Source organism: Temnothorax curvispinosus, unplaced genomic scaffold (assembly GCF_003070985.1).
Source record: "Temnothorax curvispinosus isolate PA1 unplaced genomic scaffold, ASM307098v1 QBEX01017059.1, whole genome shotgun sequence".
Classification (NCBI taxonomy): domain Eukaryota; kingdom Metazoa; phylum Arthropoda; class Insecta; order Hymenoptera; family Formicidae; genus Temnothorax; species Temnothorax curvispinosus.
Genome location: NW_020226839.1, coordinates 132,959 through 147,279, shown reverse-complemented (window position 1 = coordinate 147,279; position 14,321 = coordinate 132,959). Strand labels below are relative to the sequence as shown.

The 14,321-nt window shown below is 35.8% G+C and overlaps 1 protein-coding gene across 1 annotated transcript in view; it reads left to right on the top strand.

Annotated features, from left to right (window-relative positions):
• The first annotated feature begins 6,514 nt into the window (after positions 1-6,514).
• Positions 6,515-14,321, top strand: part of LOC112467206 (protein phosphatase PHLPP-like protein) — an 84,168-nt gene continuing 76,361 nt past the window's right edge. The window contains exon 1 of the mRNA XM_025035707.1: positions 6,515-6,531. The gene's annotated coding sequence lies outside the window, so the exon portion shown is untranslated. The remainder of the gene's footprint in view (positions 6,532-14,321) is intronic.

Sequence of the window (14,321 nt, the reverse complement as noted above, 5' to 3'; positions counted from 1 at the left end):
GAGAGAGAGAGAGAGAGAGAGAGAGAGAGAGAGAGAGAGAGAGAGAATAGGGATGAATGCAGATGGTCCTGTGGCATTCCGGTGACACAGCAAAACGTGATATCGCATATCGATTCCGGAATCCTTCGTGTTTCCTCCGGCGTAGTCTCGATTAATCCCGCATCGAGACGAGTGGTTTCCGAGAAAGTTTTTTCAATATCCAAAATAAAAATTATAAGAACAACGATATATATGTAATCAAGAACATCAGTGAAAATTTCATAAATTTTTTGCTAAAATGATTAATATAAACGGTCAAATCGAACGGCGGCATCTACATTTTCTGCCATTTCCTTTTCCTTCTTTTTTTTTACTACTCTAACAATAATAGAAAATTTTAAAAACCACTAACGCTAGACAATGCGCGTATTTAAAGAAAAATCCATGCGCAATCACGCTAATGATAGGATAACGTTTAGTCATATTTGAAAATATTGATATTTTGCGATATAAAAACATGATGTATCACAAACAAAACATCATATATTTTGCAAATAAAAAATTGCTACATAAAAAATACAACAGAAAAATCTGTGTGTATTATTTTCCGTTTTCGAGCTTACAATGTTAATATTTCCAAACAAGTTTATTTCAAAAACTTTGCTAGTAAAATGAAACTAAAGACAATAAACATCTCTCTCTTTCTCTCTCTTAAAAAAACACAGAAAATTCCAAATATAATGCAGCAATTAATTAATATTCCCAAAATAATGTAATTTATAGCGAAATATTATTTTTATAGATAATAACGTGCGTCAAATAACATAAAAATCGATATACGTGGATTCACGCAATCCATCAGTGCATTCCAGACATATACCATCTACTGGCAGGATACATCGTTCATGCAAACGTATCCTGCGGCACATCTCAAGAATAGAACCGAGAAAGAGACACGGTACACGTGGGAACCATTCTGTCTCAAAGATATTCGAATTTCGGAAAATTCATATGCGTCCCGTATGCATAATATCTGCGCATTGGTAGATCCTTAAATAAAGCATACATATTAAGGATTTTTCCATCCATTTTCTTCGCACTTTCTTTTTTTACCATTTTAATCGAAAAGATCTAATTTTTAATCCTCTAAAGGCACGTGATAATTACTCAAATAATTATTTATAATATTATACAAAATTATGACACATTATATTTATCATAAATTATATTTCAATATTATTATCAATAATAAGATAACTGTGATAAAAGAAAAGGATAAAAATACCATCAACATACTTCCTTTTAAATAAATGTTTTGAAATTTCCAAATTTTTCCAGCCAAGTAAAATATTACATTATTTTCGAGCAATATAATAATTTTGCGAATGACACAAGGATTTCTATTTATATTAAGCAGTTTGTATAGTCTGATCATAGAAAGAGAACTGCAAGAGAACTAATATAAACGATTTTCATATAATACTATTCGAAACAAACGATGTATGCATAATACAGCGTTCGGGATTCAGCCTCTAGAAATTATGGCAACGACAATGGTTGCAGGATTGCATCTCTTAATCTCCGGGATTGAAAGAGGTCATCGCGCGCGTTTAATAATTAATCGGCTTTGCCATGAAGAACTATGTAGCACAAGCAAAATAAGCTTTATTCGCGTTTCAAGTGAGTTGCGCGCGTACACAAAGCCGAGGGGGCGGCTCTCGGTTAGGTTGAATTCATGATGAGCAGCCAGCTTTGACCATGTCCCACATCGAAGTAACGAGAATACTGTAGCGCGATTGTCATTAGAGGGAACATCAGGACTTTATTTGACCAACAAGAGCTCGGCATAATACCGACTGTAATCTTCGGATAGCGTAGGCCGATAGAATGAATTTGTGATTGTAAGTCTCGCTTTGTAATATCACTGCTTTCATATCAAAGTAGAAACCCCAGAGACGAGAGAAAGACCAAAAGAAAATACCTATTTCGTTTGTTTGCTATATGTTTCAGAATATTTGATAAAAATAAAATTCAACTATTTCAATTAATGGAACACATGAGATTCACGTCATCGAAACAAATATAAAAATATATATGAATAAGCTTGAAATAAATAAAAAATATTCTCTCCTTGTTTTGATAAAAAAAAAATATCAGGCCTTTCGTATTTTATTTTATTTTATTGGAAACTTCACAAAACGGAGTTTGCCGAAGCCGTTCGTGATGACGAGGATAACACGCGCGTGCCTGAATTTATATACCGGACGTGTCGCAAAATACTTAAATCCCGAATGCAAGAGCAACCACTTACTGGAACACCGTAATTCACGTATTTACATGCATTGAATTGCAAATATTCGAACCACGAGCTGGATTCTGTCGTTCACGTTTTGTAATTATTAACCCAAAGTTACGGCTTGTTCTTAAACTTACATTACTAATCGAACTGATCCTATTGAAACGTAGTTTGTCTAAAAATTCAGACTCATAATAGTCATTACCAAAATGTTTCTTCCTAAAGTGAAATTTTTGCAATTGATTAACTATTAATTTGTAATTAATAAACTCTATTAATCTAGCTAATTCCCACGTCGTAATAACTTTGCCGTCTTATTTCGATTTTTTTTCACCAAATTTCTTAAAAGCTCGTTTTCTTTTATCGATTCGTCAGAATAATCCAACTATCATCAAAATCGAAGTATGCCCCATTAAAGTCGCTCGCAAGCAGCCGTTCGTATAACGAGAATGCGGTTAAGAAGTGATAATTAAAAGGAATATTAGCGGCACATTCGCTCGAAAGTTCGCACCGAAGATTTCAACCTACGTTTAGTTTAATCGCTTTTATTACCTCCCGACCAGTAATACTAGAATGGGAATGCGGCTTCTCGGCACGGTGTGCTCGGTGTGCCTACCCCCACTTTTATTTACATACATTATTTTTATGTAATTATTTCGAGACTTTAGAGATTAAGCAAAATATTTAGGTTTTAGAGTCTATCTATTTTATGTAATTATTTAGAGGCTTTAAAGATTAGGCAAAATATTTAGGCTTTAGAGTCTATCTATTTCGAGGCAATAGATTATAATTTATTATAACATATCAGTTCATTTGTATTCATATATTCTTTATTGTTTCAATAATTTTTACAAATCTATTGCCTCGACATTGAAACAAAAAAAAATAACTCACCGGTCGATGCGCAACAGCGGAGTTGTAACCCTGCGTTGATCTGTAACATAGAAATATTTTTACATTAAAGTAGCGTCCAACATAATCGATACTTGGAGTAAATAATTATCGCCAGTCGCGAAGGATGGCAATTGCTAGTTAAAAAGTAATATTTTCGGTTGCCGATTGCCAGTTTTTGTCACCACACTGCAAATCTAAGTGTTTTATTTAATACACTTTTGTAGTCACTTTTTAAAAAATGTTTAGAAACGTATTCAATATAAAAACACATAAAGCGTTTTTCCAACGTTACACACAAAACACTAAAACCGAGTTGAAATGAAACACTTATTAATCGAAAATGTAACGTTTAAAAAGTGGCTACAAAGAAACTTAAATAAAACACTTAAATTTGCAGTGCCGAAAGTTAAAAGTTTGCCAACTCTTTTTTGGCAATCAAGAGACACGGTAGTGTTTCGCGCCAAGTATAGGTACGCGAAGCGAGACCGCACCGTAAAAATCTTTTACGCGACACGAGTTGGGAGTTGGGAGTACCCGATCACAAGCGCAACCAAAAATAACCCTTTTCAATTACCAGTTGATCGACGCCATCGTTCGCGACTGGCGACGGAAAACGGAGCGTTAATCGGCGACGTATTGTAGAATGCATGCCCCCCCCCCCCCCCCCCCTAAGAGAGACGCGACGTTCGCGACGTAATATCTCTTCTCTCTCTTCTCGCATATCTCGCACATGCCGGAGTCGCCGGAGATCGAACTCCGGTCGAAAACGAAATTACGCCGGAGTTAAACCTCAGAATTCGCCACGGAACTGACAGGACAGCAAAATATAATAAAAGAAACACTACTACTCACCCCATCGGTCGCTCCGCCGTCGCCCGATGCCTCCCAGGCCTCCTCCTCGATCCTCCAGCGTTGATCCGCTGTCGCATCTCCGTCGGCGCACTCACTCGTTCGCGCGATATTTTCTACACTTTGCACGGCACTCCTGGATTAATCTCGCGACGCGGCGCGTACTTGATCACACGGCGACGAAAGAATTACGTCGAAGAAGCTGCGAATCAAGCTATACAATCAGCTAGACGCCCGTCACGTCGACCCGATGTCCCACAGGTAGACGTAGACGAGACGCGACGAGGGAGCCTAACATGGCGGAGAGAATTTCGTAAATAGCGCGGCCAACTTCACTCGCCAGGAGCCAGGAGCAACCGTCGCGTCGCGAGGACGCTACACTTGCTGCTTGTCAGGCGATTTCGGATAACTGCAATTAAATGGTCGATTTATGAACATTCACATTTGTCTATCACTCACGATCGCGAAATATCAAACCACGATTAAGTACAATAAAGTTAAGCGTACACGACTGTGATCTGTAATCGCTAATTAAACACGTCGTGGCGTTACTCGAATTAGAGTCCGTTCCTATTCTTTATTCGTATCCGTGTTCCGAAAACGACTAAATTCATTCCGAAGCCGCGCGACGCGATGCGACGCGAGATGCGAGAGGCGAGTCAAGTTGACGGTTGAAAAAAGCGAGACCGCGATCACCCGACCGAAAGAATGTGAGCAATCTAAAAGTCAGTATTATCGAACGCGATATACCTCGTATCCGTATAAATTCCGCGAAGCACACGTATTAAATGCACATTCGATATCGCATATATCCACATACATCACAGTTTTCCGTGATTTGAAAACGGAGTCCGACGATACTAGGTATGTAACTCCGTGCTACGATCTACGATCCGAGAGTCAGTAAATTCCAAGACGAGGTCGCGTGACGCGGGCGCCGTGCCGCGACTTTGCTGTAAACTGTAAACATGATAGAGAGGGAGTAGAGTGACTAAGCGCGTGGCGCGCTCGATGTCCCTAGTCACTCTACCCCTACTCTCTAACCCCGCTACTCATGTTGCCGCGGCGCGGCGCCCGCGAGCCCGTCGTTGCTTTTGAATCGCGTCGCGGAGTAACATACGAATCGCCGCGCCGAGCCGACGTATTTCAGATTACGGAAAACTGTGATACGTCGAATGATTAGCTAATACATATACTTCGCGAAATTTACACCGATACCGAGGTATATCGCGTTCGATAAATACTGACTTTAGATTACATACTTTCGAATTTCGCTTTTTTCAACCGTCAACTTGATTCGCGCGCCGTTCGCATCTCGCGTCGCGTCGCGCGGCTTCGGAATGAATTTGTCGTTTTCGGAACACGGATATGGACAAAGAATACGAACGCACCCTGATTCGAGTAACGCCGCGACGTGTTTATTTAGCGATTACAGATCACAGTCGTACGCTTAACTTTATTGTACTTAATCGTGTCTTGATATTTCGCAATCGTAGGTGATAGACACGAATGTGAACGTTCATAAATCGACAACTTAATTGCAGTTATCCGAAATCGTCTGATAAGCAGCAAGTGTAGCGTTCTCGCGACGGTTGCTCCTAGCGAGTGAAATTAGCCGCGCGATTTATAATTAAATTCTCTCCGCCATATTAGACTCCCTCGTCGCGTCTACCTGCGAGGGCATCACGGGCCGACGGGCATCGAGTGTGATCGAGCAAATATCGTATTTATCGTAATATTAGCTTTGTTCGTTCGTATAACGTCTCCGACGTATAATTCTTCCGTCGCCGTGTATAATTATAAGTATGCGCTGGAACGCGTCGCGTCGCGAGATTAAAGGGCTATCGCACACAAAATTGCATAGGCTGCATAAGCATAGCGCACAAGACCGCTGGACCAATAAATATCTTTATATAATAAATCAATATGACGACTTTATGCTGGATGCTCATTGGTTTAGCAGTTTTATGCTACGCTTATGCTAAGCTATGCATTTTGTGCGCGATGACCTTAATACCGGGAGGCGGGAATGCCGTACAAAATGTCGAAAATATCGCACGATCATAAGCGACGATGTTGTCGCGCATGAACGAGTGAGTGAGTGTGCCGACGGAGATGCGACAACAGGCCAACGGAGGATCGTGCGATGGAGAGGAGGAGGAGGAGGAGGCCTGGGAGGCATCGGGCAACGGCGGAGCGACCGTGGGGTGAGTACTGACAATGAGTAGTTGTTATTAGTTTATTATATTTTGCTGCCCTATCAGTCGTGTGGCGGATTCCGCTACTTTTGAGATTTAACTCTGGTGCAATTTCGGCCGGAGTTCGATCTTCACCATATGCGAGATATGTGAGAAGAGATATTACGTCGCGAACATCGCGTTTCTCTCTTATTATTCGCACGGTCGCAATATTATTTGAACAATGCTTATCTTTGAACGCTGCTTTAATGTAAAAATATTTCTATGTTACAGATCAACGCAGGGTTACAACTCCGCTGTTGCGCATCGGCACCGGTGAGTTAATTTTTTTATTTCAATAGATATGTCGAGGTAATGGATTTGTAAAAATTATATTACAAACGTAAATAAAATGAAAGATAAAGATAATTAATGTAGCGGTAAAGTGTTTTGTATTACTTTATCTGATGAAATATCTGAATATATTATTTTTACTAGTTTTCTACAGTTCCTACAGTTATTACAGAATAAAGAACAAATAAAAGTAAAAAATTAAATGGTAAAAAAGACAAGTTTAAAAAGTTTAAAATAAAAAATAAATAAACAGGTTTAAAAAGTTCACAATAATAAAAAATATGAAAAGGTAAAATGTTCTAAAAATTTAATACATATGTAATAAAAAATTTTTTGTTACAAACTTTTTTATTACATATACATATATGTATTAAATTTTTAGAACATTTTACCTTTTCATATTTTTTATTATTTTGAATTTTTTAAACCTGTTTATTTATTTATTATTTTAAACTTTTTAAACTTGTCTTTTTTACCATTTAATTTTTTAGTTTTATTTATTTTTATTATTATTATTTAACTTATTTTTTAATAGAAAGGAATTCCTTAACATCCCGCGAAGAGGCGTAATATATATAGTTTCACTGGCTATTTTAATAATAAAATTACTGGTTAAACTATTCTTCCTACTACAAAGAAAAGATTTGCAATTCGCAAAATTTACAATTCGTCCGCAACGAATACTACTAAAGAATTCCAAAATTAATAATAAATTAGAGAAGTGTGCGATGTCTTTAATATTCATTTTATAACTTCCAAGGGAATTTAGAGTCACCAACTTTGTCGACAACTCAAGTTTCGTGATAATTATTACATTGCACAACTTAAAACTTGAATGTTTGCGAATCTTAGTTTTTAGTCGTACTTCAATATTGGTATTTTTTAATTATAAGCGGGTTTACCAAATTTATTGTAATGTTAAGGAAATTATATAGTCAAAATAATATTAGTAATATTTTAATAAAAGTAAAAAAGTTGGTAAAATCTATAATTATTTATAAAAATGTAGAAAATCTATATACATGCAATGAGATAGTTATTAGATCTCATGTTATTAAACATCTATTCTTATAAATTTTTTTTAAACCAAGTTATTAATACCTAAATAAGAATGGTGAAATAAGCTGTAAAAAATGAAAATAAAACTGACTTTATTTTATTAATCATCTTTATTTAGTGGTTACTTGAATTTATATTAAAGCACTTGAAGCAAATATTTAATAACATGTAATCGAATAATTATATCACTACGTATTCAATAATACTGACTGTTCATAACTATCATACAATATTTTAATATATAGTATTACGTTTCATAAAAGTAGTTCGTTTCTTACAATGAGCTAAGTACTCCCAAGTCCTTGATCTCCAACCAAAATGAGATTAATAAACTGTCGTTTCAAGATATAAAACTATATCTTAGTCTGTTGTAAATCTCGTCTGTTATATTTTTTTATACGAGATTTATAACAAAAAACTGCAAGTATCAGTCTTAAAAAATTAAATAATAATAAATTATAAAATAGTTAATATATAAAATAAGATATATGTGTAAGGATATATATAATATATATATACCTATATATATATATATATAATGTTTTAATGCTATATAAGAAGCAGAAATGTTTTTATCTAAAAATCAAACAAACCTAAAGGTATAGAGAGGAAATACGGAAGACATGTTTACATTTGTATTGTGGATATTTGTATTAATTTCATTTCTCTTGGCAATACCGTTGCCGGCTGACAAGTTTCTCTTTGCTCCGTGTGTAAAGTTTAAGCGTAGGAAGTTAGGCGATAAATTCCGCACAAAGAGATACCACGGGACTCCCGTGATTCTTAAACTCTAACGATATTGTCGGCGTCGCGTTAAAATTTATGAGCTGGAATCCGTACCGAAAAGTACAACGATTAATTTAGGCAACGAACGTCCGCACCGCGTTGCATTCTAACAAGAAGATTCTTATTATCTTTACGCCCGTAAAAGATATAATAATTACTCTCAGAACTATATGAAATAAATGGCAACTCTGAATTAAAAATAATAAAAGGTAATTTAAAAACATATCTCCTTCTTCTTATAGATAAATTCAAAACATATTTTAATTTATTTATACTAGTACATTAGAAAAATTAATTATATTATGGAATATAGAGAATATCCGAGCATTATTTCTATATAATAGTGTTCTATTAAATTCATGCAAGTTTCTAGAATTCAACATTTCGCGCAATAATGTGGCATATTGAAATATAATAAGATAAGCGAAATTTTCCCAAATTATATGCATTATATCGCTAAAACGAGTATATGTGAAATATATGCGAAGCGCAAAATGCCCACTATAGGATAGTAATGTATCTCTTTTGTACATTTGTTCCATTTACATCCATCGCGCGTTTCGTAAACGGGAAATGCAACGATGACGCAACTTGCAACCAAGCGTTTATATGCGACCGGAAGGACACATTCATGTGTAAAAAACATAGTAAAGTACATGTAGCGTTAGAATACGCGCGGCTTTATACAAGTATGATTATAATAACACCGTAAATATGGCATTAAAATTACATTTTACTAGTTAGATGCGTTTTGTAACGGAGAAAGAAAGAGAGAGGAGAGACAGAGAGAACGAGAAAGACAAAAAGAGAAATGCACTAAATAAATATATAAAAGTTACTCGACTTAAAGTCTTAAAGTTTATTCTACTTGTTTTCATGTCTCTATATTTCGTTAATTCAACTTACATACGTAGATTTTTAAATATCATTTATGAAATAACTCATCCTCTCTTATTATTACTCGTCTATAATTACAAAGTAATAAAGGATATTTTGTTAAAAAAGTTTTAGAAACCCTGTTACCGAGCACCTACATTGAATTTGTCTCGACGTGAGGACGCGTAAGGATTAAATCGAGAATGTCAGAGATGTAATATACTACGTAATAAAATTAATTTCTTACGTATTGTTACTGTGTCAATTGCCACATATTTTCTCATTATATTATCTTAGATTACGTGATATGCGCGATGTTCTCGACAAACCGGTTACTAAGGATATCCGTAATTTACTATGTATATTTAATGATTAAGCAACGTGTGGTGCTTGCGAATTGCGCTATGTTCGCGATTTTGCGCATTTTACGAAGGAAAGCACAGCTTTACAGCTCTGTATAAACGCGTAACCTCGCGCATTGCATCGTCACAGAATGAACAAGCATTGAACGGAGTTCGGGAATCGATATTCGAGCTAAGCTTCCGCTTACAAACGCATCGATTCTTGTTTCCACAAAGCTGACCGTAGCCATTGGGGAAGAAATATTTTTGGTACGTTTCCTCCTTCTACGTCAGAGTTTATAAAAAAACGGCGCTTCTTGACAAATAAAAATACAAAATTATATAAAACAGAAAAATAACGTATATCATACATTCTTTCTTGTTTTACATACTCGTAACTTTATTCTCGTTTTACATATGCTATTTTTACTATTTGTTATAAAAGAAATTATTTTCAATGCGACAAATCTATGTCAATATTTATAGTATATTTTACTTATTTTTACTCTTTTTATTATTTTAATTAAAATATACATATAGATAAGAGGAATATTTGAACGTAAAATGTAGTTCGCGTTAGTGTATGAATAGTAATATAATTCTATGGTTCTCGCGATTGTGCTAGAAATCGAATTGAGAGGGTGAAATAGCTCGAAGCCACAAATTTTAGAGATGCGCATGTCAATCAGTAATTAACTCGTATTCCCCATTAGTTGAGTCTAATGCTAAATGCGTACTGGTTATTCCATCATTAATAGCTGGCAGCAGCTATTAAATGGAATTAATTAAGACAACAATTTGACTGAAATTACAAATCGTACACTAAGAAAAAAATGTTCTGGATTTTAGTAAATATTATTTTACATACAACCTCGCATGCAACTGTGACTACATTTACTAAATTAAGAAAATTTTCCTTTTTATTAATATATGTGTATTCATTGAGAAAAAAATATACTAATAAAAAGGAAAATTTTCTTTATTTTAATAAATGGAGTCACAGTTGTATGCAAACTAATATTTACTAAAATCCAGAACATTTTTTTCTCAGTGTATGTATATTTAATTTTTATTCTTCAAATTGGCGTTACTCTATTCGGGTCTTAATACATTTTGATATCTTCGTGTTTTACTTTCTTCGATAAAATAATGTACTTACAAAGAGCGTGCAAAAACTTCATATTTTTACTAATTCACATATTTTAAAAGCCAAACGAAGAAAAATGGCAACTGCTTTAAACTACGAACGCTAACTTTCGTGATAAACATTCAAAATTAACAGAGTTTTACAAAGTTATACTTTAAAGATGTTAATATGTGATAAAGTCTTATTTGCCAACGGTTTTCAAATGGGCTTCACTATGACCGTAATGTATAAAAACCATGTCCAATTACCAAGTTAAAATTATCAATAAAAATTTCATCAACACATAAATTCACTTATTTCTATGCGTTACCGCCAACAAATCTTCGCCAAAAATTTTCACCCGGTATAAATATTATTTTGTACATGCTCGTTCTGTCTTTGTTGCGTATTTAATTAGTTAGCTAATTAAATAGTTGACTTTATAAAAGAATAATTAAAAGAACCAAATAATAATTCTTTATAAAAGAATAATTAAAATAAGAAAATAACCAAATGTTTTTTGAGAAAAAAATTTTACTTTTAAATCATATCAAATTAACAGGAATCTAAATATAGAAGTCGATGAATTCTGTAAATAATATGTGTTGATCGATCTCGACGACATTGTATTTTTAATAACATTGTTCATAAAGTTTTTTTTTATAATTTCAAAATGACTCAAAATAATTGCTAAGATGGTTAAAATTAAAAATTTTAATAAATAATTGTTAATCAAATTTTGCTTAAAAATTAAATCTTAAATCGTTCAAAGACTCTGTAGCTCTTTATTTAAAAAAAAAAAAGAGACAATGGACTGGGTGTTAATTTCTTTTGCACATATTTCGCTCAAATACTTTCGAATATAATTAATTAATAATAATATGGTAATGAGCGGTTAAAAATATCGAGATTACTTGCGATATAACTTTGCAAAGTATCAACTTGGTTTTAAGAATTTTCTTTACGTCAATCATACAATTAGCAGAAACAGTAAAATTATGCTATAAAGTGTAATGTGTTATTTCCTTCTTAATATACATATAAATAACCCAGGTAACAAGCTGACGTTATTTGTCGTCATTTTGACGTCGAAATGTCATTAAAAACGTTATTTTGACGTCAAGATGATAAATAACGTCAGCTTGCTACCTGGGAAGTATGAAATATGCAACATACTGTGCGTGAATTAATATTACGTCGCGCAAGCAAACTGCACGGAAATCTGCTAAACGCAAATTGTTAAAATAAATACAGAGTGTAACAGAAGAAATGTTATGTATATTCCTATTCTCTTATATTCTGTCAAGCAGATACGTGCACTTATCGAACCTTTTGTTTTACGGTCAAGTGAAAAAGTGTGAAATACTGCACTTATACGTGATGCGCGTTTGTACAGCGGTAATATTGCGTTATGACAATATGACGATATCGTTGCATGCGAATACGGTTGCAAGAAAATTTACTCACGGTAGCGGAGTATTCGTCTGAGTCCTCAACTGCCTCTTCCGTGTGTTCCAGCCCAATTGCTCGTCTCATTGTCAGTCTCGTCTAGGACGTTTACTTCCACTCGTTTGCAAATCGATCGGAAGAACGCGGTTAATCAACGCCCGTTAAAAATTGGATAATGCGATCGCGCGCAACGCGCGATGACATTGCCACGTATTAAGTATATATTAATACGCGAGAACGCGCGACGTAACGACTCGCGGGATTCGCGCGCGACTTTACACCTCGCCGGCTCGATCTCGCCCACGGCGCGGGTAAGCTTATTAAAAGTTAAGAGGGAATTACGAGGAAAAGTTAAGAGAAATGTACATAAGTGCTGATCTACAACTTTGCTTTAAAGGGTATTTAAGCTCTAAGCCGTAAGAAATTGACCAATCACAGCCGAGTATTTTCCTCATATTCCACTGTGATTGGTCAATTTTTTACGGCTTAGAGCTTAAATACCCTCTAAAGCAAGGTTGTAGACCAGCACTGACGTCTGATTATATTCGCTAAGAAAGACGAACCTCAATGTCCGTACGTGTATTATTTATGCACTGTTAAATTTGTAGCGTCGAATTGACGAATTATATACTCAATTTGAGTAATTTTTAATCATTTCTAATCATTATAGATCGCCACTGCTCTCCTACTTAATATGTCGTTAATTCAACTAAATTAATGGAGTTAAAATAATATATTGTTTTATGTTAAGATAATAAATTTCGACATTCATGGTAGTTATTGAAAATAACAAAATGTTATTTAACTTAAGGTACTGGTTTAAATTTCATCCTTTAATATTTAACAGTGCGCGACGTTTTCAGGCGTTACACACCTAAGTACCACAGTTTGATACATTTATAACGATTATCGTCTAAACGCCCTAAACAGTTTCGATATCGCACCTTCGGGTACGCAATTAATGAGTGGCGCGAAACGCGATTTACGAGTATCAGATACACGGTTTGCTACGATCGCGCTGATTGGCGCAACAATTGTGACGTTTGTGCCGAGTACGTTCGGCAATCCCGACATCCTTGTCCTCGGCGCGCTCGGTTTACCGCCCGTGCCCGCGCCCACATCCACGCCCGCACCGACGCGCACCGCGAACAACAACTTCACTCCGATCTCGCGACTCGACGCGACGCGTACGCTGCATGCAGACTTTTAAATCGGACAGCTGACGCCTAGGGCAGAGTTCACGTGATCTCACAATGTCGTGTTTACAATTTAGACAAGGTGCCTCGCGAGGAGCAACGAGACAGCCACTCAATCACTGTCGACCATGTGATACAGATATATTCACCTACAGGTAAAACGAGTGGTCTCTCTCTCTCTCTCTCTCTTTTTTTTCTCTCTCTCTCTCTTTTTCATGTGTTTTCCGCTTAGAACATATATACCTGGAGGGGGAATGAGGGCCCCCGAAAGTGTGTCGAACATCTGTGCGAGAGAAAAATGTATACATGGAATAATTGTGTGCATGCACCGAAAGTGATAGACGCTATAAAGAGAAAAAGAGAGAAATTATTATAGGAGCGAGAACGAGGCTATACAGAGAGAAACGATCTCGATCTATGCGCACAGAGAACAATTTATTCCATATAACCTTTCTCTCTCGCACAGATATTGGACATACTTTTGGCCCACAGGCCACAGTAGGAGGCATAGGCAATTCCCCTTCCAGATAGAATATATATTCTAAGGTTTACGGTCGCGAAGTTAGATCTGAGAATCTGAGCGGCATCCCTCGAATACGCAATGGAATAATCCTTTGGCGACGAAAGTCCAATCAACATTTGATCCTTAATTGTGCCTCTAATCACTGCTTTACGCGTACCGCATCGCGCTTAGGCGAATCGACTAACGTACGTGCGGGGCGTGCGTGTGTGTGTGGGTCGCGCGTTCTGAATTCGCAAGAAATTGTAATTACAATCACGTACCTTGTATATTAATATTACATTCGTAATATGCGATACTCACGTTAGACGTGCGAGGCATTTAGAATATTCGAATCGTAGTCGGTATAGATGCGCTCGACATCGCGTTTGACTCGCTATATCATACATCGATTCGACGTGAAATGCGTCATGCGTTAT